The sequence below is a fragment of the Lagopus muta genome, chromosome 9 (assembly GCF_023343835.1).
Source record: "Lagopus muta isolate bLagMut1 chromosome 9, bLagMut1 primary, whole genome shotgun sequence".
In the NCBI taxonomy this organism is placed as follows: Eukaryota; Metazoa; Chordata; class Aves; order Galliformes; family Phasianidae; genus Lagopus; species Lagopus muta.
Window position 1 is genome coordinate 21,975,691 of NC_064441.1, and position 25,715 is coordinate 22,001,405.

At 42.6% G+C, this 25,715-nt stretch overlaps 1 long non-coding RNA gene across 5 annotated transcripts in view; it reads left to right on the forward strand.

Annotated features, from left to right (window-relative positions):
• Window positions 1-25,715, forward strand: part of LOC125697563 (uncharacterized) — a 435,416-nt gene that overhangs the window by 293,280 nt on the left and 116,421 nt on the right. For all 5 annotated transcript variants that reach the window (XR_007378853.1, XR_007378850.1, XR_007378849.1 and 2 more), the window contains 2 exons: window positions 3,281-3,376; window positions 4,648-4,721. This is a non-coding gene — a long non-coding RNA (uncharacterized LOC125697563). The remainder of the gene's footprint in view (window positions 1-3,280; window positions 3,377-4,647; window positions 4,722-25,715) is intronic.

Genomic DNA, 25,715 nt, shown 5'->3' on the forward strand with positions numbered 1-25,715 from the left:
GGAAAAGCAATTTTTGATGGTAAATATATTTAAACTGTTAGATAATACGGACTTGAGATCGATGGGTGTCACTGAGGACAGGTGAGGCACGTTGTTTAGGAATGGCATTGGATGGCTGAATTTCTGATGGAGCACAGGGAGAAGCAAATCATGCTCATTCAAATCAATTTTCCCTCGTTACCTGCCACACACAACTTTCTTTTGGAAAGCTGCAAATGGTTGACCCCTAAACAGAGAGGAAAAAGTGTGAAAGCTGAACAGAAGTATTGTCTGAAAAGATGGCAAATCTGTAAAGCTGAAATACGTGGAGACAGTAATTAATAGATTCCTCCTCATTATCTGATAGGAAAGAGTAATCAAATACACAATTGACCTGGCAGCCAAACTGCTGAAAGGCCTGGCTGTTTCATGAAGCGTGAGTATAAGAAGCTGTACTCAGTTCAGCAGAAAGGACTGCTAAGCTTCTTTAGAGCAGAAGGACTCCAAGAGAGGGGATTCTGGCAAGCAGCTTTGCTTTGAAGTCTGTGGAAGGAGGTGGGTAAGGGGGGATGGAAACTGGCCTCTGTGGTGGAAAGGAACGCTGGGGAAGGCATTGACAAGTTAAAGCCCAAGGCTCCTTAGGGGCAAAGAGTGGCCCTGACCACCTGGAAGACTGCTTGTTCCCTGTGCCTTGTAGGCCCACTTTGTCATTGCTCTGTGATCTGACTTCCAAGAGCACAAAACAGCAAGTAGGGAGATTCAAATTATGCATGCAAAATGCAAGCACGCCACGAGCTATCTGCATGCAGGAAATGTGTGCTCTGGAAAGCTTGTCTGTACTTGTACAAACAGATGTGGGGTTTTGTCTGATCCGTGAGGATCAAGCAAGTGTGCTGCATGCAGGTAGTTGGAAATGAAAGAGAGCAGGAGCAGCCCATGCCTGAGGTCCTTACTGGAGAACTCTTTAGTTTGCACCTGTATTGATGCTGTAAAATGCCACAGAGGGCAGCCTTGTTTTTCTTGTGTTCGTATGTTACTCTGTGTGATTCCATGTTTTATTTCCTTGTCAGTGCTAAAGATCAAATCCCATCTCTGTAGTGTTTCCCTTCCTGGGAGCTGGGTGTGTGTTCTGGGAGCTGCTCTGTAAGGGATGCAGCTCTCAGGAGTAGGAGGGAGGCAGGCAGCCACAGACAGTGCTTGTGGAGCTAGAGCCTCACACCAGTGAGGTGACAGGGTTTCTGCAACAAGACTTGTGCTGAGCTAGTCATGCACTTGCTTCTAAGCTTACAGGAGCCCCAGGGAAGCAGTGATCTTCTTATTCCAAAGCAGATGCTCTGTGCTATGTAATCCTCCTGTACCAAAACAAAATCAAAGCAAGCCTTCATATAATTTGGTAGTGATGGCTTAATATTTACTCACTGGATCCACTCCCCTTGCGACATGCTTTCATTCATCCATTACTCTATTAAGGTGCCATTTCTTTGCAGCGGCAATATTTTTTCCTTTTCAGCTCCTCCATCACAAAATACATACATGCAAAGGCAAGTTAATAGCAGAGAACTCTGAAATCCTCACCCGTATAATTGTATGTGGCTGTTTGAATTGCATCTGTGAGGAAGACTTCGGGGATGGAAAAATGTTCCTGGTGATTCTGAGGCTGCTCCTGTTGCTACATTCAGCAGCTGAAGTGTCAGATGAACTGTTGATACTGCCTGAATCAACATCATCCTTTATTTCCCCCCATCTTCTGTAGATGAAGAATTGCAACCACAGTCAGCTCTGTGCAAAACACAGAAGAGGCAAAGGAGTGCCATCTGTTTTTTTTCATTTTTTTCCTGCTAGTCTAATAATCACAGTTACCAAGTTGGACAGCTCTCAAATACGCCCCAAATCTTTAAAACTGTAGAAATCCTTAGGATTAGATGAAAATGCTGATAAAGAAAAAGGTTTCTGAGATTCTATGACTTTATTTGAGCTTGAACAGCTGTAAGGATTCCAGAGAAAATATGGGATGAATATGGACTTCCAATTATTCTGAGATTGTTATTGACAAATGGATTTTGTGGACCACCTGTATTTCAGCTCTTGGCCAGGCAAAGCAGAGAAGATATTTACCACTCTGCCATGGGCAGCTGCTTCAGCTTTGTGCCAGATCCTTCAGAACCTGGAGGTGGCTCAAACAACCAGTGCTGGTGGCTGGTTCTCCTTCAGGCTCCTGCTAATGGAGGTAGAACAGACATAGATAGGGAGAAGAAAACCCTCCCCATTGCAAAACTGGGAACTGACCGCAGGCAATAGAAATAAATGTGGAAGCAACTCGTTATCTAGAGTTCAAGACAATAGCAATACTTCTCTGTAGTTTGCTCTGGAAGTAAGGGTAAGTTTATACATTCCGTCTGTAGCTTAAATATATATATATTTTTGTCTGTGAAACTTCTCTTGCTCCATTCCAGCAAGCATTAGCCCACATGTTTCTATTTAGTGCAGGCTTATCTGTCGACGTGTACTGGATATGTTGGATGTTTAAGGCAGAGGAATGTGTATAGATGGGTTGGATTCTGGATGGGAGAGCAACATTTGTAAACTTTGTTAATAAATTTCATAGGTCAGTGTAATATATCTTAACTGTATCATTCTGATTGTAATTTTAATGTGTAACTTATTTCATGGACAATAAGTAGGTAAGGAAATGCAAGAAAGCGCTTAAAGAATTTTCATAATTTAACAAATTATAAATTATTTATAAATTGCAAATGCAGCCAGAATTACTTTTTCTCCCTGATTACATACACTTTTAATTAACTTAATTAATGAAATGCTTATCCCAAACAATCAATCTTGGGAAGGAAGACAATCTATCAATTTTATCTCAAAAAAAAATGGCGATGTGACTTCAAGCCCATTTTTTATTTATGGAGTCTATCCAATGGTTTGTTTCCCTCGTAACTGCTGAGCCCAGCCCCACTCCCACAGGGCACCTTCTCATAGCAGGGCTCCCACTGAGTCCTGGTCCATGGCTCACCTTGCAGGGTGGCTTGGGCTCCTTCACTCTGCCTCCCATAGAGCGTGCCCCTGTGCTGCATGGTTTATTTCCTTGGGTGTTGAAGTTAAGTACTGATTTAAAAAAGAATAGGCTTGGCTTGTTGAAGCATTGACCAAATGAGGTGCTTCCCTAGCTGGGGGTCCTTGTCTGGCTCACCTTGCGCCGACCCTCACAGCAACTTGGGCACGCCATCAGTTTATCCTGAAACTCCCTGAAAGTCGCAGAAACTTTCTCATTACTCTTTTCTTTAATCTCCAGGTCTTTTTGAAGTGTATTACGCTATCCTTCTGATGTTGGTGTTATTTTTTAAGTGCAAAAACTGCCGAGCTGACGCCAGTTATCAGGAAGCACCAGGTACAGAAATCTGAAGGATTGCCAGCTCTGATTTCGACTTGCATCCAGAAGTCTTTGAAAATGTTTTGAATGCTGGGCTATGAGAAGCATTTAAAAATGCAAATATCTAAAAAAAAAGAAGCTACAAGAAGGTGGCTACACGGGATGAGGGGACATCCTGTCTCCAAAATACTGGAGAATTGGATGTCTTCAAGTTAGAAGAGGGGGATGCTGCACGGTGTGCCCCAGAAGGGCAGAGATTTCCTGGTACAGGGTTTGGGAGCGGCACTGTGACAAACGAGTGCCTGTCCACCAGCCAGGAAGGAATGAAGGAAGGTGTGCTCCGAGCTATATGTGTCCCTCTGGCACCTTCACCTCTCTTCCTGCAGAAGTCTTTTTGCAAAGCCAGCTGACAACTGTGTGTTTACAAAGAGCTGAACATCCCATCTATAATTAATGATCGTCCTCTTTCATTCTTTTTTTTTATGAATGAGTGATTTTTACAGAATGGAGTTTGATGTTAGGATGCATTCTTCTAATTGATCTTTTCAGCTGTCTTCGCATTAAGATTGCATAACCTGGTAGAGAGCTGAAAAACGTTGTTAATATAGATCCCAGCAGAGAGGACAGCATACAGCACGCTAGTGACAAGCTGGACAGAAAGCTTTCGCTTGTGCACATTGCCAAGTGGTTTTTACAGCTTTTTTAATGAGGAAACAAGCTGTGCCATCTCCAGCCCATGGAAAGGGCCACAAGCACTGCAGTAGTCCATAAAGATGTTCATCTTGAAAGCTGTAAAGAAATCTTTCATTCTTGAACATATAATTTCTGGTTGGTCACCAGTTTCTATCTTCTGCAAGTCTACTTTGGTACACTGAGATGCCAGAGCAAAGCTTTGTACAGAGCCTTGTGCTGCACAGTGGGGCAGTCCCAGTCCTCCCATCCCCAATCTGCATCTGCAGCCATGAGGCCCCACCAGCACTGGTGCTGCTCTGACTGCACAGTGGAACCAGCTGGGCCTGCAGAGATGAATCACTGCTGCTTTTGGCTATCTGATCAGCTCATTGGCTTTGCTCCACATGGGATGCAGGTTGGAGGTTGGAGGACATTAGATCTGAAGGGCATAGCTGTATCCTATGAGTTAGAGCTGGGTTCCTAATCTTACTCGGCCTTCTGCCATCTCTAGAGAGGTACAGAGGGGAGATCAACTCATCCCTTTGCTTTGTGTAACCCACAGCATCTTGTAATCTCTATGGCTCCTTCAAAGGACATTTGCTTTTGTTTCATTCCAGAATAAAACTGCACACTGTGGTGCTGCTCTTATCCAAGAGCATGGAGCTCTGCTGATGCATCCTGCTCCACAGAGGTAAGCCTTTCATTACCCCATTCTTTTCTATAGAAACCATGAAGTCCCTTCATTTTATCTTTAATTCTTCATTGCACTCTTTGGAGTCTTTTTCACAGAAATTATTTTTACGACCTTCCCTGCACAGAATTTGCTGAGCGATGGTTATTTCATTCTGAGAGAAACAGAGTAGATAAAATTCCATCCTTCCAGCTGCACCAGTCGCACTGCTTTAGTTCAGAGTCTGACAGTGTTTTCATTATAAACCTCTGGTTTCAAGATTTTAATAATGTCTTAAAAAGATGGCTCAAAAAGTCATTTTACAGAGATGTGTGCATGTGTTATCTTTCTATAATCAGTGGTATATTTTGCAAGTTCTGTGTGATGCAAAAAAAATTATCAGCTTTTCATGTACCTTTTTATTTATTCCTGATGGCTCTAAACTTTTAGAAATGTTAATGCAGGCTGCTGTACTCGGGCATCTGGATGCAGATGCTGAAAAGCAGAATCCTATTTAACAAATCACCTTTCTGTCTTTAGTTCAGTGCTTGCTTTCCTACTGCAGTATCACGGATAACTCTGTACCCAAAGGTGCACCCACATTTATTAATTGTTTATGTGTTGTCTTTCTTTTGGCATGTCTTTCAGCTTCACTACTTGTCTACAGTATAACCATTGGCAGATTAAAAACCAATGGTAATCAAGGGATTAAATCGCTGTAGAAGCAGATGCGACTCAATGGCATATTACTTTGTTTGGTGTCAAGCTGATGGCACATATTTTAAGAAAACTCTGATTTAAATCTTGTAGCATGGACTGCTTAGATGTTAAGATCTTGAAGAGTATATTTGAGGAAGCAAGCATCAACCTACAACCTTTCAAAACTGAAAATGTTTTGGTCTTTAAGCTGCATCCTACTGGGGAATCTGGTATGGATATCTTAAGAAACACCATGAGAGCCATGAAAAAGGATTGTTGAAATGTGCTGTCCTGTCCCATGGATCTTCAGGAGAAGCAACTCTGCTCTTTCAACTTTGTAGTGTTTTATAGCTAATGTGTCAACGCCATTTTTTCCCAGAGCTGGTGCCCATTTAGATATCACTCACTGCAGCAGCCTTTCCCTATTATGTGTAGATTGGAACTGATTTGGATTTTAAGAGTTTGGATGAAAATGCATAATTTTAAAGATACATTATCATAGAATCATAGAATCATAGAATGATAGAATGGTTTGGGTTGGAAGAGACCTTTCAGATCACCTGGTTCCAACCCCCTGCTATAGGCAGGGACACCTCCCATAGCCCAGGCTGCTCACAGCCCCGCTATGCCAGAAGTTATTCTCAGTTTTGAAGAAGGAACAGTGAATCTCAAAAAGAGAAAAATAAATGAAGGTTAGAGTAAGAGCAGTGAATAATGCTTACAATCAGTTTCTTATTCATGGTGATTCCTTCACATTAGTACATTGTCTGCTAGGCAGCATTTCCAGATTGCACCCAATTAATTTATGTGTGTTCTTTTATACAACTTAGGCCAAACTCTGTTGCTGGGAAAATATTTCTACCAATTTAGAACAGCTTTGGAGCAGGTCCTTCCAGATGTTTAGGTTTGAATATACGCAGGGAGGATATGCAGTATAAGCTCCATTCCTATGTTAAGTTGCACTCTTGTCTCACCGGTAAGAAAACTGAGCTGCATATTCTAAAACTGAGAGCAGATACATATATTCAGAAGAACTCTGTGATGCAAATTTGATCTCTTTATTTTGAATAGGAAAGGTAAAGCTTATTCAGGGTCTGATTTCAAAAAAACAATATGAAAGAAGCCAAAAACACATAGAATTTCAGACTGCTCAGATGCATCTGCATTTGGTGGAATCCTCGTGTGCTAATGCTCCCTCCAGGTCCCAGAGCTGTTATGCTGTGTAGTTACACTGCTAGTTGTTTCTTGTGAGCTAAATAGTATTTCCCATTCCTAAGAAGTTTAGGAGTTTTTCAGGTCATTCACGATGCATTTGATAGCAGAAAAATGTCAGTCACACCTGGAAAGCACAAGCTCAGTGTAGTTCCATATGTCCCTGTTGAAACAACCATTGGATATCAAGATGGCAGATAGCCTTAATGGCTTTCCAATGCTGGGAAAGAAGTATTCATGACAGAAACATGGAAGAAAATTATGAAAAGTCATTTGACACCCTATTTAATTGTATTCTAAATGTTACATTAAACTACATAATAAGTAGTTTTGAAGCTGTTTATGAACCATGTGTTCACTGCAGAATTGATTTGGGGTTTTTAGTGGTTGTAATTTCTGTCCACATACAAATTCTGCTTTTATACATATGCGTAACGCTCTTAAGTGATTTGATTTTCAAGTCCAACACCACAGATCAGACTGCAGGCATACACTAGGCTGTGATCTCTATGATGGACTTGCTCTGAAGAGACTGCATGGAATTCTCTGTCTTGTTGGCTAGTTACAGGGCTCTTCTCATCAGAAAAGAAGAACAAGGCAGCACAGACTGTGTAGAGCATTGGAGGCCACCGGTGTCAGGAGGCTGAGCTAGAAATGTAGTTAATAATTATCTTGTTTAATTTTGGTTAGAACCTGCTCTGCATGTAGGGCTGTATTTGGAAAATTACCCATGTATCTCAAGGGATGAAATTAAGTTATTTCAAATGTTTTCCAAGCCCTTGTGGGACCTCCTTTTCTTGTTTTATGATAATTCACAGAATCTGATGGAGCGACAGCTTGGCTGTATGTCTGTGCTCGCATTTAATACAGTTGTTAAGAGGCAAGGCTGGTGGGACCCCCTCCCCGTTCCTACAGTTCTGTAAGGCTAAACTCAGAATTGCATGTAAAACCATGTTTAAATTTTGCGTGAGTATATTAACAGATACTTTTTTCCAAGGTAGCAAGGCTAGCACTAACCACATCGCTGACACCAAGAAGTGACTTAGGGTTGGTGTTCTACTTTCTGCATTCAGTGTTTGTTGTGTCTTCTCTTTCCCTGATGCCTCCTGTGCTTGAGATAGCAATTAGAATTTAAAGTCTGGGGCTCCTGTGTTGAATGTCAGTGCAGTTTCATCAGACTGTTGTCACTAAAATACATAAGATTGGATGTAGGCTTTATGGTTTTGGAAGGGCTTGGTTTGGTGGGCTTTTATTTACTTATTTGTCTTTACAAAGACAAGGGCTGTAGCTCGCTCCAGGTCACTTGGATGCAGTGGCTGAACAACTGCAGCGCAGACCAGCACACATCAGAATGGAAGTGGTACAAACTGGGATCTGCACCAAGATTTTATCAGGTGATAAAATTATCGGGTGATACTGTGTGGCTATAGCACTCCAGCTTTGCAAACCCAAACCTTTCTCCATCTGGAGTTCTTAGAAGTGTTTAGGAAAGCCAAGATGCTAGTATTGTATCAGAAAAGAGAGTTCATGTGTGATACTAAATCTAGAATTGTCAAACTCAAAAGCAGTAAGTAAATGACATTGTATAAATAATTCAGTAGGCTGCCAGATTTCACAGAATTAAAATACTTTTTATACCAACTCTTAAACTATCTCATTGGCATGCAAACCAGAGACTTAAAATACAGTGCATCAAATATAATAATCCTTGCCTGATAAATGGAAATCTTCAGATGGATCCTCTACAAATGTTCTTGTTTCAGGAAAGAGCCCAATGACCATATTGTCAGTGCTGAGGTTTTTATGGGCTCTGTGTCCTATAACCCGGGGTGTCAGGTCAATGATTTCAGCACAACACTTGCACTATGGTTCATTTTTAAATAGACTAAAATAAGCTGTTTACATTCGTGTATGAGGGACCTCACCAAAGAGATTTTGTAGTCAGGATTTACAAAATTCCTTCTTTTTTTTTCCAATGTTCTTAAGTAATATGAATTACTCCATCAAGGCTTAAAAAAGAAATCACATTATTCCTTCACAGTTGCAGGCAGTACATTTTATTGCCCTCCTGACACCTGCCTTAAGTACTGTTTTAAACTCTAACATTCGTGCTATTTGTAGTCAACAGGCAAGAACTTTGGAGTTCTCCAGCAATAGGTTGAAAGACAGAAGAGCAGGAGACGTAGCAAGTAGAGCTGCTAATTTTTGAAGGCAGTGGGTTTTTTCCGCCTCTGTATTTCTTCGAATATTTTTTCCTCCATGTGGGATTGTGTCATACCTTACAGATGGTGCACTGACTTTTTTTTAAGGCTTGGTCTTTCTAATACTTGCTGATCCCTTGAAAGGGCGCCGTTTGCTGCAAGCCGTCCCCACCGTGGCTCCTGGGAGGGTGGGCTCTCACCTTTGTCGTGTGCAGTGGTGTGAGCTTAGCACTTTGGAGGGTTTGAATGGAGTGGGCTGTTCTCTTTTTGAAGTTGCAGCTAAACGATTATAAGGCTATTTTAAGAAATTATAAAAGTTGTCTTAATGTCTGCAGGCTGCTGATTGTACCAGGTTTGGGTACATCAGTTAACTTGTGCTTAGTGTGCCTGTTAGCTCAGAGTTGTGTATCTTGTGTGCTTGTCTAGTTTAGGATTCAGTTCCATCTCAGAAGCTTGCATTAAGAATTCACTATTTTCTTAATTCAAACTCTCTGTAAGTCCTTAAGTTCACAGGTTGCTGAGATAAGAAAGGAGTGCCTACTCTGCTTACAAAAGAATGGCTCTTTCTGAAGAACCTGTACCTCAGCTGACAGTACAGATTTCTTATTCTTGTTCTTTTCTTTTTTTTCCTGGGAGTTTACATAATCAGCTTCCCACTTCCCTAATGTATATTTGACTTATTTCTCTTTTACTGCTCTTATAAGTGTTACCATTCATGGTCCACGCCTCTTTTTTGGAGCAAAGAGGGTGCATGAGACTGGGAGGAAGAAATGTAATGCAGGTGTGGGGAGAGCACTGCAGAGCACAGCTGCTTGCTCTGTGCATGGTGCATGAACTCCGAGTCTGGACAGAAAGTCCCACAGCACCATCAGCCTGAACTACGTGTCCATGTGATAAAAGCCATGGGGTAGGAAGGGAAGGTACCCAGTCACCTAAAATCAAGGAGAATGTGTTCTGCTGAAATAAGTGACTAACTAGCAGTGCATTGTAGCACTCATAAAAATGACACCATGATTACAAAATATGAAATAGCATAGGAGAAAGAAAGATGTTGTCTGTCTCTTACTCAGCTAATTCGGTTGTGCCTATCCTGATTGATTTCAGTGAGTCTGTTTGTGATAGAAGGGAAAAGAGAGGTGCACCTTGCATCCTCTCTGTTTCTGCATGATGGCTGTTGTCCTGCTCTGGGTACATCCCTGGCTCGTCCTCCCTTAGCATAGAAGCCAGAGCAGCTGGAGCATATCCGGGGGGATGCAACAGTGCACAGGGAGTAGGGCAGGCATCCACCCTTGCCTGGGATGGAAGAGGCAATGGACCAGAAGCCAAATAGCAATGCTTGGCCTCAGAGATCAATTCCCTGCTTGCTGAGGGTTGCAGCAGTATTGCTCTGTCCTTTCTTTGGGGTTCTGCTTCAAATTAATGGTTGAGGTAAGCCTTCTGTTTTCTTGGAAAGATGCCACAAGAGTGCAGAGAAGGTGAATCAATTTCATGCGTACGCCAAAGAAAAGTCAAATGAGTAATGAAGGCAATTTTTATTATGATTAAAAATAAGCAAGTAAACATGGCTTGAAAAATCCTTGATATCAACAGAAAGTAGTGCATGCTGCTGAACACACCAGCAGTTTTTTTTTGCTGCCTCCAAGTTACAGAGTGGAGCCAAACTGTGTTTGTGACAGAAATGATGATGGGCTGCTGACAGTGAAGGCACTGGAAACAAATCCCATTGAGTTCTGCCATTGAAGCTAGTATTTGAGTCGAGTGCATGAAATGAACTTCTGTCTTCCGTGTGTGTAAAGAGCAGATGGTTAATTGGAAGGTACTGGAGTAGTGGGAAAAACTGCTTGGAATTACCTTTTCCACGTTTACTTTCTGAAGAAGCCCTCGTAATTTTATAAGGTATTGAATGGCTGGGCAGGTGAGATAAGTTAATAGCAGGCTACAATTTTGTACGGGCCAAATCTTCAGTGAATGGAAAACAGCAAAGTTCCAACAGAGACAGCATGTTCTACAGGTCTGGTAGTTGAGGATTTCCTCCAGGAAACGCCCAGTGAATAAAGACAGAGGAGTAGCCAACTAGCTTAACATGGCATTGACAGCTGTGACATCAAACCCTTTTTTGTAAGACCTAGAAGGCTGGACAGAAAGTGGTGCTGGGGTGCTGGAATTGCAGTATGATGCTGCATAGCTCAGGATGAGGGGCATGGTGCATGAGCTTAGGTCCCTTCCTCTCATGGCAGTAAAGGGCACGGGGTGCCAGATGGCATAGTGCTGATGTCAGGGTGCAGAGCCTGGAAAAGAGTTTGTGTGTGTACCTGTCCTCTTCTGCTTCATATAGGCAACCTCCTGTAAAACAGAATAAAGCAGAAATAGGTGGGCAGATTTTACATCAGCTGTGAATCTGGCCTGTTGATTTCTAATGAATTCCTGGAAAGCGTTGGTGTGACTCCATCAAAAAATAGCAGTACAACTGATAAATAGAATCTAGTGAAAACAAAATCAAGTGGAAAAGCATAACCCCTTGCAGTGTTTTACTCATTTTTGAAGAAATGGGTAATTAGCTCATATTAGGGATACATCAGGAGCAAACTTTGCTTATCCACTCAGCTGGTGAGACCTAGGTTTTGCATACAGTATGCCATGTGCTTGGAAGGGAAGAGCAGCCCCTGGAGCACACACACTTTGGAGTTGTCCATACACAGCCTTGCTTCTGTATGGGAGCTTCTGAGCTCTGTACGTTGTGATCAGCAGTTCTGTGCTAAGCTTGCATGAGGTGAGGTAGATTCTGTTTTTATGGCCATGGAATCCTAGTAAGGATCCAGGGGGTGACAATATGAAAATGACAAATAAGAAAAGATTTTCAAGAAGTGATAACAATGCATTCACAAAGTGGGCTTGTCTACAGTTTGTCCCATCTTTACAGTATGCAAAACTTCTCATGCAATTGGTCAAAACATGAGGTCATGTTCTGCTACAGTGGAAAAGTCCAGATGTACACAGTTCAGCATCTGAATGCAGTGACAGGTGAACATGTGAAAGGACAGCAAGAAGAGAAATGCCACCTGCAAGCACCTTGTCACCAGCTCTGTGAGTCTGCAGGGTCTCTGGTCATTACCAGGTATGTCTGTCCTGGGGCTGCATCCGTCAGGCAAGGATTGCAGGTTCCAGCAAGCACACAATGCTGGCTTCGTTTTCCAGGCAATGGTACAGCAAACAGCACAGAGTGCACTGGAAAATGTAAAGCTAGATTGATGATCACATCAGAATTCTGTGACAGGCCCTTAAAACTCCAGCAATGCCTTCCCAGCAGGTGTGGTGCTCTGAGGCATCGCAGCGAGGTGCTTCAGCCCATGGTCATTGCCGTGCTCTCCTTGGACGTTCCCAATGATGAGCTGCTGCTTTTGCTTCTGAAATAGGAATCATTTTTGCATGGCAGCAGGAAATGGGTTATGTACCCAGGGCCATAGTGTGCTTGGGCATGTCTGATGGTTGGGAAATGTTGTGTCTAGTCACAACTACATTTCCCTTAACATGATGCAGAAGGTAATTTCTGGTCCCTGTTATCGATTCTTTGCCACATGGTGAACCTTTCCAGCCTGTTGTTGTGTAGGGACTCAGTCAGTATCCTGACACCAAGAGAGCATCATAGAATCACAGAATCACCACGTTTGGAAAAAGATCTCCAACATTATCCAGCCCAACCATCCACCTACCACCAATGTTTCTCACTAAACCACGTCCCTCTGTGCAACACCTGTGTTTCTTGAACACCTCCAGGATCAGATGCTTTCTCATCCTCAGAAGTTCACAGCAAGCACTGGTGAACACTTGTGCTTGTTGTGGGAAATGTTTGCACCGATGTCATGATGGAGGGTACCATGAAAGGCAAACCCTTTACAGGATAGGCAGGATGAACTTTCCTAAGCAGCTTTCTTCCCTGTAAGCGGCGACTTTTGTCATTGCAGAGGTTTCTTTCTATGGACTTTCTATACAAAATGAAAACCTATTAAGTTAGACTTTTCCTATAAAATCATCGTGTATCTACACTTTGTTATTTCTGCCAGACTATCTCTGAATGACAGTGATTCAACTTCTCCAAAGTCAGCTCAGAAACTTACACTGATCCTACCGGTAGTTTCTACCTGTAAGGCATGCTTTCAGTTGGCATTTAAGATGCAAGTAGAGTTCAATTTTCTTTTTTCTCCCAAGGCACACAAAAAAATTGATTTTTTCCTTTGTTTAATATTACCAAAGTAAATTGCTTTCCTAGTTTCTCTGCTCTTAACTTGCTGCGTTATATTTAAACCAGAGGGTTAAAAGGAGAAAAAATAAAATCTGTGGAGATTTCTGCAGTTCCATAAATCATGAGAGTGAAACTAGTGGGTTTGACTGAAATCCAAGCAAGCAACAGCTTTCTGGTAATGTATAATGTGATTACCTGTGAGCTCAGAGCTTAATTTTATTTCTCCTAAGCATTCGTCTGGGCAGGCAGCAGTTTTGAATTACTATCTGTGGAGCAATTCTGGATCTTCTGGTGCTGAAATAATTTTTCCTTCCTACTGCAGCAAGTCCACTGAAAACTACCTAGGACTGCAGCTCGTCTGCCTTCAAAGCACAACCAGACAGGAGCATAGAGCAAAACCCATAGCCTACTTGTTCCCTTCTCTTAGAATCTCTGAGCATGGTCTGTGCTGGTTATTTGGAGGGGGGCTGGGAGCAGGGATCCTGGCATCCCTTGGCCGTGAGGGGATGGTTAGACTGGGAGATGAGAGAGCAGAATTCTGCTTTGGGGTTTTTAGAGGTGCTCAAGTTGTGAAGTATCAAAGAGTAGCATTTATTTATTTTAGTTTTCCATTTTATCTTTCATCTGTGGGCAGCCTGTGTTTCATTAAACGATGATACCTGAGTCTGAATGAAATAAAAGCAGTTTTAAAGCTGGGGAAGGAATTAGTTAATGACCGCTTCTATCTTCTAACATAGAACACCAATTTGCATCTCACTGTAGGCTGTTGGTATTTATGGCTCTAATCTCTGTGGGGCATAGTTTTCATTCTAAATTAAATGCAACTCAAAATGCCGTAATAAAAAGGACATTAGAGGTGTTGCAAAATTCTATATTGCTTCAGCAGAACTCACCAAATGAATCTGTTGCACATCATCCTTAAAATCCTTTTCTAGATCTGAGAGTAATAAGTAGTCCTGAAGGAGATGCTGTGTTGTTCATTAGCATTGCATTAATTTTGGATATTGCGGAGGAAGAGCAGCAGGATAGTGTGCTCTATTTTCGTCTCTGTGATCAGGATTACTTTTTGAGGCAGAAATGATTTATGCTGAGAAGGGTCTCAGTTATGGCAGAGTAAGCAGATCTCTTTTCTGTTGTTCTTTTTTGGTCTATTTATAAGAGCTGTTTACAACAGAGAGAGAATGAAGATGTAAAATTGTGTCAGTGGTCTCGTAAATCTGTGTAGCCTTAAATGAAAGCTTGTGTTTTGCTAAGTTGTAAATACTGATTCTTCATAACTTTGTAAATTTGCACTTTCTGTTTCCTCTGAGTGCAACCGTGCACCTGCTTCTACTTCGTGTTTAATTTTCACGTTTAAAGTTTCTTGATCTCAAAATGTTTTTTTCTTGTAGTATTCATTCAGTCCCAGAATGCTGAGTGCCCAACCACAATTCAGTGAATGGTCCCCTCTCACTGAGTTTAGCCTTTGGAGAAAGTCCACTTGGTAGAAATTAGATGCTGAGAAGACACTGCAAAACATTTATTGTTTGGCTTGCAGTACAATGAGGTAGGTTTATAATAAAAGAACTTACTGATTTCTCAAATCTGTTATTACTATAGAAAATTGCATGCTAGAACTCTTTCCTTTCTGTAATAGGAGTTAAATGGTTTTACTAAGTTTTATCTCACTTCTTTACGGTAAAAGTACCTTAACACTGTTGTGAGATGTGATGGTAGAATGAGAGTGGAGAAACCTTGTGTAATAGTGAATGAGCAAGACGGCTCGTGGGCACGAGATCTTGCCAGGGTAGTCAATAAAACATAGAAATCATAGATACCAAGTGGGAAAAAGATCAAACAAAGCAACACTTCTATCTGTTCTATCAGTCCCAGTATTACTGAGAGAACAGTAAAGTACTCTCTGAAGAGAAGGTGAAGGATAAAATCCTTGAGTCAAGAAGGTACTAAAATTTGTGCATTAAATAGAGATGTGGGGTTTATGGCACATTGGTTATACTTATTGCCACGTTTCCCCTCCAGCAGCCTCCCAGTGAGAAGTATTAACGTGACACACAGCACTGCTCAGATCTCTGACCATCACAGCTACAAATGCAAGCTGAAATATTTGGAATTGGAAGACACATACGTGGAATAATGTATTATTCTCGGATTATTTTGTAATAAAATCCCAGTTTTCACAGAACTCTCTGACTACAACCAGCCAACCAACTCCCAATCCACTGAATAGTTCACACTTCAAATCCATATATTTTCAATTTAGAGACGTGAATGTGATGTGGGACCGTATCAAAGGCCTTGCAGAAGTCCAGGTAGATGACATCTTCATCTACTGATGCCATCTCTCTATTGTAGAAAGCCACCAGACTGGTCAGGCACAATCAGCCCTTGGTGAAGCCACGCTGGTTGTCATAGATCACCTTCTTGTCTTGCACATGCCTTAATATAGCTTCCAGGAGGATCTGCTCCACGATCTTCCCAGGCACAGATGTGAGACTTGTTGGTAGTTCTCCAAGTCTTCCTTTATCTCTTTCTTAAAAATGAGAGAGATGGTTCCTTTCTTCCAGTCACAGGAGACTTCATCTGACAGCCAAGACTTGTTGAATGTGAGGGAAATTGGCTTGGCAACTACATCAGCCAGTTCCTTCAGGACCTTTGGTTGCACATCACCCAGCCCCATAGCCTTGTACAAATTCAGTCTCATCAAGTGTTCTTGAACTTGCTGATTGCTGCAGTGAAAGGGGTTCTGCTCCTCCAACCTCAGCCTAGGTCAGGGACATTAAAGATTTGGAAGTCTGACTGCCAGTGAAGACTGAGGCAAAGAACTCACTGAGTACCAAAGCCTTCTTGGGTCTATTGCAGCCAGATCTTCCTTCTCATTTATCAGTGACCTGTGATTACTCGAGTTACTCCCCATGACCCATCTCTTCTGACCAAAGTACCTTAGGACCTCTTCTTGTTATTTTTCACATCCTCTGCCAGGTTCAGCTCTATCCATCCCTTGACTTTCCTCATCCAATCTCTGCCCATCCAGCTTCCCTGTATTCCTCCCAGGCCACACATCCCTGCTTCCACTGCCTGTACATTTCCTTCTAACTCATCAATTTAACCCCCAGGTCCTTGCTCAGCCAGGCTGGTTTCCTGCCACCTCTGATTTCTTATGCTGGGGAATGGAGAACATTTATGCTCTCAGAAAGATAACCCTAAAGAGCTGCCAGCTCTGTTCCTTTCCTTTCTCTCTGAGGACGGCTTCCCAGGGGATCTCGTCTGATTATTACTTAAACAGATGGAATTTTGCTCTCCTGAAGCTCAAGGTTCAAGGTCCTCACTCTGCTCTTTATTGAGCCCATATTCCTAGAGATCACAAACTCAGTTTATCAAATTGTATGAATCAAAATCATTCAAGTTTTTCTCTTACCTGTGTATTTATTTTGTGTATGTAGGGAAAATAATAATAATAATAAAATCAGAAATATCATTCAAAGACTTCCAGTACGAACAGTTCTCCATTCAAACGTGGCTGATTTGGGCTTCCTGAGCTTGGGTGGATTCATTCAAGGAGGACACGGGCTTCCTCAATCAATCATTAAGGCAAGTTGCTAGAAATTAGTGGTACCATTAAGATCCTTGCAGCAGTACTTAGGTTGCACTCCTAACAATTATTATCATACAGCACTTTAATTCTCCACTCCTGTCTGTCAAATGGCTTTTAAGTAATTTCCAGGAATTTGAAATTTGACAGAAGAGTGATGGTTTGAGCTGGCCCTGCTGTCTGCCTGTGGCTGGGTAGTACTGAGGTTCAGCAGTGGTGAATGGGTTGGAAGATGCATGACGGTATTTGCCCTTGGTGCTCTGAAGAGATAGGGGAAAAAAAAAGATGTAGAAAGCAGCTGTGTGCACTTTAGTGCTCTGAAGCACCCAAAAAGTACGAGTAAAAAGATTCTAATCTTTCAGACAGGAAACTGTGTGAAAAGCATCCCTAAGAACTCCCATACTGTAAGGTTCTGTGTTTGCTCTGTTCTCATGGTTAAGTGAAGAGTGACTGACAGGTTTGTGGTGCTGGTATTTCAATGCACCATTTAGCACTCATATCCTTTTACTGCTTTCCCCTGGAGATGAGACTAGGGCCAGACCTACAGTGCCTTGCATCCCCTCTGTATCTGTTTATGGTCTCCTAGGGACTGAGGATCAGTTGCTGCAAAATCCATTTGACACTTGTATATCAAACCAGATGTTTCTGAGTGGTGACCAGTAGGTGGTGTAAATTCAGGAATATATCATTTGATAGTGTTAAAATCTCACTAGTAAATCTTTATGGCTTGTTTTGAGGGACATGTTAGGTATCCCATGGTCCTTTTCTGGATTTCAAATCTATTTAATTTATTATCCTTATGGCATTACCTAGGGCTTTTAGGATTCCTGAGCCATGCAATCTTGCCTTGTTTTCTGAGTCTGTATTCAGTTCTGTTTCCTGCAGCAGGGAATTCTGTTGGTTTATCCATCCCCAGTGCAACCACAGAGAAGAAGCCTGACAATCTGAGTTACGGCGTCAGTGTAAACTTGCTCGTATGGCACTTGTAGGTATTTTATTCTGTGTTTCAGATCAGTTTCTCACCTGAACTAAATTTCCCAGAGTTTTCTTCCTTGGAGCCGATACTTTCCAAGCTCTTTGTGTTGACAGAAACAGTTGAAGTAGGTCGGCAGCTGCCTTGTGGGTGCAGAGTCAAACCACTGCTGAGCGAGGCGCTTGCCTGAATGTGTTCTGTAAGCAACAGGGCATTTGAACTCTCCTGGTTGAAAAAACTACATCACCTGCAGAGCAAAGAGGTCTACACAAGTGAATCTGTTCCTCTAGCAGATCATTCCTACATTCCTTGTGCTGGTCGTGTCGCTGTAGCAATGTCCCTCACATTTGCTCATATGCATCTGTAGAAGTTTCTTAGTCCACTGTTGGTCTAAGACTGTGTATTCAGCTTTCACGGTTTAAAAGTTCATTTAAATGGCTTTTCCTAAAGCATCTTGAAGTATGCAAAATGGTTCCTATGTTCCTTTTTCACTAGGGTTTACTGGATGCAATAGGCTGAGGAGTACTCCTAGATGCAGCGAGGTCACTGTGATGCCTGTTGTCCAGATACACCTGTGTAAATGACAGCTTTGTACAGCTAGCTGCCTTTGCTCACTTCGTAACCAAGAGGGTTTATTACATCTGCCAGGTGTAATGATGTGGTATGGAGAACATGGGTAATGAAACGTGGCCATCAGAGCCCTTTCCAGACTGAAGCTGTGTTTCGTATTCCCATTCCATGTGCTGTGACTCTTTTCCAGATGGCCGTGTGATGGTTTCTGTGCAGTTTGGGAAGGCTGTGGGGGTCCAACACGTAACACAGTGGCTAAATAGCAGATAGGCCACGTTACGTAATTACTTGGCTGTTTTTGTGAACAGAGCGATTTTTTTAATTAAAATTTACATTTCCTAAGTTATCATTTTGACTCAATTGCTACTTATCCTCTATGGACGTTCTGAGTACAGATAATCTTAATTAAAAAAGCCAACAGATACCTAACATGAAAAATATGAAGGAGTGATATTGTATTCCTTTTTAAACATAATAATTACTATGCTAATATTTTGTACTGCAATGATAGCTGGTAGCAGGCAGTTTTAAACTATTCTCTGTAGAGAAAAGGAAATACTTGTGATGAGAGCAAAATCTGTTACCGCTTCTAAAGTCTGAGATACAAATTCACTGAGAAAAATTCCTGTTGGCATCAAAGTATTTGGATCAGACCCACACGAATAAATTCAGCTAAGCACGTGAAGAACATGATTAACCTTCAGCGTGTGCTCATATCTCTCTCCTCAACAAAGCACAGAAGCACTTTCCTAAATTGAGTAAGTGATTAGCTGTCTGAAGTGCTTGCTGAGCAAGGACTAAAGCAGGGCTGCGTTCAGCTGAAGTTACCTGCCTGCTGCTCCCTCCTCATTGGCACCCACAGGTGAATGTTCTGTGCACAATCCCTAATGACAGCTTCTCCTGTCAGTCTTGATTGGATTTCTAATGCGTTGACAATCTGAGAAGGAAGGAGGATAAAACGGTTCATTTTAATGAAAGCTATTAATGTTGAGTTTGACCTCCAACTATTTTTTCTTTATAGCAATTCAAAACTGAACATTGGGCCTGTGTAAAAATATTGAAATTGGATTTAAAAACATTTATTAGATCAGAAATCTAAATTTTACTAGAAAGCAAATCCAAACCACAATGCAAAGTTAAAATCTGTTTATTTCTCTGGAAAATTTATGCTCATTGAAACATTCTTCAGCTGCTTCGCTGATGTATGTCTGCTTGACATTCATGCTGATGGGTCATAGGAGTATTTTGAAATAAAAGCAGACACTTAATGTTTTTTTTCTCCTTCACTATTTAAACCAGAGCAAAGAGACTGCATTTAGTCCTGTGGCATCTGGGCACTTGAGTAGATCTTTAAACATTTCCTAGTTAAGGAATGTTTACAATTACAAGGTGACAGATATAATTTCCTCCTGCTTTCTAAAGGATCAGTATTCTTTTAGAGTCCTGGAAATGGTTCTACAATTGCAAAGGCCAAAAAGAATGACAGCTTTCACCTGAAGAGCCCTCCCAGCTCCTGATGACAGAACTTGAATTAAGCTGGCTGTAATTAACAAGACAGCTCCTTGCAGGAAGCATCCCACTTCCATCCCGCCGTTTACACTGAGGGTTTTTATGCAGACAGCACTTTGCCAGTGGTGTTTGAGATGGGCTTAGATACTGAATGCAGGTTGATGTGGAGCTGCACTGTTTCACCTGCTCTGTAAGTGAGCAAATGGGAGATGATCCTGCAGCTCCATGCAGGCTTGTTCAAGCAGACCCTTGCCTTCTGTCTCTTCCCTTCTTGTGTGCGGTTGTATCCATGTGTGCTGCCTCTGCACTGCTCCCCACCGTCCTGCAGCACCAAACTAACTGCCACAAGCAGCAGCAAGGCACGTGTGCTGTTTGCTGGAGGAGAAGGCAGCCAAGCTGCAGTATGTTCACGCATTCTGGGTATCCTCTCCAGCACTCTATTTGCATTTGCCTGCTGCAGACAGAATTTGCATCTGTTCCAGAGGTACCATGCTGTGTATAAAGTATTCAACAGACAGATGTTTGTAAAAATTAGCTGATTTGGACTGCTCTCCATTAGGCACACAGCAGGCGAGGCAGCTAACACTGATGTTCAATAGCTCACTAAGCTTGCTCTAATGGCTCCTGCTGAGGAAACCCATAGAGTCTGTTATCAGGTAAAACAGGGCCGCAGTCCTATAGCCAGCACTTTGTTGCCAGCAATCACAGGGAAACCAGGTCCCTTGATTGCAGAGAGCCAGCCCCACCTGCTCTGTGCCGACCTTCCTCCAGTCCCTGCAAACCAGGTTGTCTCATTGCTGCTAGCAGTGCGTGCGGGGGCTGATGTGGAAGCTGCATTTGATGGGAAATCTGCCCCTGAGGATGGGGGCTGGCAGTCCTTGAGCTGCACTGAATGCAGCGATGCAATGGCCCTTCTGGAGGGAAGGGTGTCAGGATGTGAGGCCATAGGTTTTCTGTTGCTGGAGCTTGCCAGGACTGCATGACATGGCGTGGTCGCCTGGTCACCTGGTTGTTGGCAGCATCTTGGCTCCTTGTGCTTTACAGTGTATCTATTCATACTATGATGCTGTCTGGGGATGGGAAGTATTACTCAGTCATGCCTTTATACTCCAACAGAAGCAGATAAATAAATTCTCAGGCACTGTATTGGATTTGCTCTTCCTCTGGCTTGGCCCTCTCCTTTTTCACACTCAGGTTCTGAATGACAATACAAATTGGGGTGCTTCATCTTGGTAAATGGAATGGACACAGCTTGGCCCAACTAGTCAAGAATCCGGTGAGTGGACTACAGGTGTCCAGATATTTGCTTATATTACATTTGCTTTTTCTTATACAAGAAAAGAGCTTGTCTAATCATGAACTTCAGCCATGTAACTTCAGTGGGATATCACCTTTGTGATATGTAACATCCATAATATTCCTTAATATTTCGATAAGAGTCACAAGGAGCTGTCATTGTTATCAGTAACTTCTACACACCCCCTCTTGCAGAAAATCAAAATTAAAGGAGCGTGTGTTGGACCCTCTTGGCCATCCAACTGCAGTTTTACCAGGGAGGAAACCTGTTAGGACCAGCATCTTACACAGTACTATCATCCCAAAAGTTTTGTGCAAATCTGTCGGTATTTCCACAGCTGTCTGTAATTTAAAAAAGTAAAATAATAATAATAATTAAAAAAAAGACAGATTTGATCACCAGAACATTATGGTTGTTCTTGTCCTCCCTTGCCCCTGCCATAATTCACACAATAAATTATCAGCTAGTAAGTCCTACACTGCTAGATTGAGAGCCCATTATGTTAGTCTGGGATCCTAATGTTTCAGATGCCACAAAATATGGGCATTTATTCTTCAGCAGGTATTAAAAGAACAATCTCTACATTCGTATCTTTCAGAGAAACATCTGGATTTGTTGTATAGAGAGATTTTAGGGTTTTCTCTATGGTCACTTCCTAATGCAGAATTAAATTGTGAGCTATTAAGTGTATGGGGACTGCTGAAGAGATTCTCGAGGCTCTTTGTGAAGGAAGCAAATTGGTGAGTGTTTTCGGGTGCAGAAACTCTTGTGAACCCTTTTGTCTTTCAGACCTGAAATGAAATAGAAGTCTGAAAAACTTCTGATACTGCTACGTTCATTTCAATTGTTTATCTATGAGACCAGCCTGGAGGAAGGAGAGGGAAAATGGCTTTGTAAAATTTTGAAGAAACGAATTTAAGTATGGCTTCATGTTTGGTTGGACGGTTGTTTTTTTCCTAGAAGATTTTTTTTGTCTGTTGCCTTTAATTGCATCTCTATGGGTTCATTTGCTTGGCAAGCTTTGAAAGAGAGTGAGAAGAGCTTTCATGCCAGGGTGGATTCTTCAAGTTCTTACTAATCCATACTTCATAATAGCTTTATCAGTAATTAGTTTGGGTGTGTTGGCAGGGCTTGATAGCTTTCAGCTGGGTTTGTACAGTCAAACATATTTTCATAATTTACAGAATATTGTTCTCTTAGATTGTGTTTGTTCTTCTTTTCCAAAGTAACTTTTTTTCAAACATACTTTGCTGTACCATTGTAATAAAATGTATGTGTAGCTTAGGTGATGCTTAGCAGAGTGCTTGTAGTGCGCTTCTTAGTAATTAGAGACAGCTCAGCTCGGTACCTTTGGGACAAAACACAGAAGAAACTAATTAAGACAGGAGAAATCATCATGAAGATGATCTGTGTTTATGAATATTATCCTGATAAAATGGCATTTGATTAATAATTTTCGATCCAACAACAAGTGTAATGCCAGTGAATCACGTTATCAGACATTTCATCCTGACTGCTGGTGAGGTGCTTAGCCAGCAGGTCTATGAAGTGCTGTGGCGCAGAGTAATAATTGAATTTTGGGGTAATTTCCCATTACCTACACGTGTCAGCCTCTTTCAGTACTCCAAAAACTGTGCAGCTCAGCAGGAGGAAGTGACAGGATGCCCTCTGCCTCTGCTGAGCATGTTGGTTTGGGGGAGGACACTTCTCTCCCTTGCAGGTCAGGCTATGACCATTGAAGCTATTTTGGAGAGAACCAACAAAGCAAAGCTGCAATAAGCTGACGAGTGTAGATTTGGGATTTGAAAATCCATGAAAGATAGAACTGAAGGAAGCCACCGATCTTCATATATGTAAAGGTTCCAGATGCAGAGGATAATTATTGTGCTTCATATTGACTGGGCAGGGATTGACTGTCCTAGGAGAGGGAATGGAATGCGGGAGGGAGCTAGGAGAAAGCACTGAGCAGAACACGCAGTAGGATGCATAAGAAAGCAATGGGGTCTCCAGTCAACAGAGAGCTGTAGGGCCAGGCTGGACCCAAGGTTCATAATAATCTTTAAAGAGTGGGTCACAGGTACTGGTAGCAGCAACTGAAGTACATGGTAGAACGCTGCAGTGGCACGCAGCCTGAGATATGCTGCAAAGCTGAACCATGTGCCTTGGCCAATCTGGGCACTGGGCCCTCTGATCCCCACCACAGCATGGAGCGACCAGAGCTGCTGTGCTGAGGAGCCCACTGGCTGCAGGGCAGCTCCATGCTGCTCCCCATCAGAGCCTTGCTGGCACCCCATAGCTCTGGGCCTCGGGCTGTGGGGCAGGAGAAGCAGGAGCCCTGCCAGGCGTTGTTATAGCTGTCCTTTCATCTTACAGTGCAAAGCCCATTTTTCACCCTAGTTTTGTCATCCCTCTTTAAATTTGACTGTATGAATAATGTAAGTGAGCATTTGCCACCTGAGGTAAAGCTAATTAAAATGTTAAATGTGACTTTAAAGGGACTGTCTGCCACCACTTTGTCATATTGCACAGTGCAGCCATGCCCTGTGGAGCTGAGGGCTGCTTCCTGCTGCTCCCAGCAGCAGGACTGGCTGTGCCAGGATGGGGCTGTGTGCCACACTGACTCCTGAGCAGTGGTGCAGTTGTAAAGGGGTGTCCGCATGTGCATGGTAATCCCGGAAGAAGGTTACAGAGTGTAGTGTCAAAGTGAAAAATTGAATGCTGGGTATGTCTGGAAAGCTTCTTCTTCCCTTCCCCATCTCTCCTTGAGCAGGGTAGACATGCGCATGTCAACTGAGCCATGTGTGGCAGATAAGGCGCAGGCCTGTGTTGGGTCAAGAGGGTTCCTCTCCATAGGGGGAGAATCTTTACCCCAGGAATGACAATCAGGCATTAGAACAGGTTGTCCAAGGAGTGCCATCACTATTTCTGGATGTTTTCAAGCCTGGTTTGGTTCAAATGCCATCTGATCCCACCATTACCCCTTCTTGCAGCTGGAGTCACAGTGCGTCTTAGTAATTAGAGACAGCTCAGCTCGGTACCTTTGGAATTCCTGTCGCAGGGTCATGGGAATTCTTGGCACAGGGGCTGGGCAGCAGGTGTCTGTTGCACAAGGGTCATTCTGGCCACGGGTAAAGGTTGGTGTTGACTTTATGGTGTGAATCCATAGGTCATTAGCAAAAGGAGTGCCAGGTACCGTAGGACAGAGAAATCCCTTGGAAGAATACTGGTAATGGATTTTTTTTCCCCACTGAAAGGATTGGAAATGGTGCAGCTATATTGTCTCTCTGGAAAGCAGAGATCATGAGTGAAAAATGAGGAAAAGTATTTAGCCTTTCTATGTGGCCATGTAAGGACCTGGTCTAGGTAGCAGAACTCATTCCAACCGCTATGCGTATTGAGAAGGCCTGAGATTTAGTGGATGGGAGTACATTAAAAATGTCAAAGCTAAAAACAGCAGACAAGTGTCTAGCAGTAAGGATAATTAATATCCAGAGAAATCTTTCTAAAACTACGTTGGGATTTTTCAGCGCTGGCAATTTGAAGATTAAGGCTGTCTTCTTTAGTCCAAAGTATGGACTGGTCTCCCGGTGCTCAGTCAAGGTTTGAGCACGTAGTGGGGCCTGAGCTACGGGAGGACATCCCAGTGATTGCAGCTACTCCCAGGCTGCATAACCTCTGATGTGAAGGGTACTGATGCAGATGCAGTAGTAAATGAGCTGATCATCTGAATGAGTCTCCTTTACCCACTTGAATTATGAGGATAGGATGATTCTCAATGTGATGACACTCCAGCTTGGCTCATCTTCATCAGCGTGTCTGATGTACTGTGGGCCTATTTGCAGAATCTCAAGGGATGCTAATCAAGTTGTCTTTTCATCTCCCAGCCTGCAGCACTCTTAAGGAGGCACTAAGGCAATACTTCAACACGTAATTTCTCTTCTTTTTCTGGGGAGGTGGTGAGGCACACCTCAGGTCACCAGGTAGTACACCACAGTAGATCTTACAGACAGCTGTCTCCCCTCTTGCAGAAAAAGTAGCAGTAGAACATCAGCTCCTGAGGGAGCTACATGAAGACTAAATAAGGAATTCGTCCTTCTTTTTTAACTCCCAGAAAATTAAATTAACGAAAAATGAATCAAATGTCTCCTGAGCAAAGAACTTAGTCACTGCTTACCATCTGGTGATCCAAAGCAGTGAAGCAAACCTCCCCCTGAGATCAGCTTTTGCAGCTGTTACCACTCTACTTGAGTTTCTTGGCTCTGTAAATCCCCAACAAGGTATAAGTAGTTTGGGGTCATTGGTAACTTCTAGTGTTGACAGTCACCAGCAGTATTTTCCCAGTCAAGGAGATTTAGGATCTTCAGTGCATTGTTTCAGTTCAGCACTGGGTTCAGCTGTGGCCTGCCACCTTTCACCCTTCATGTGGACTTGCTCTTAGTGGGAAGGAAGTGTAGGAACCTCTCAAGTTTGGTGTGTGCCCTTGGAAAGCTTACATGTAGTTTGGTTAACAGGGAGAGAAGAGAGCACTTCTATGTGTGCTTGAAAGTAAGGGGATAAGGAATTATCTGGAGTCTTTTAAGAATGGCAGACAGTAGAAACAACCTGGTAAGCCCAACAAAGGATGTGGAATCTCTACTCATGCAAAGCTGCATACAGTGCAGTCAGTGACACCTGCAATATGTTTGGTTACTGAATATGTACATAATAACCCTTATTTCCTTCCTT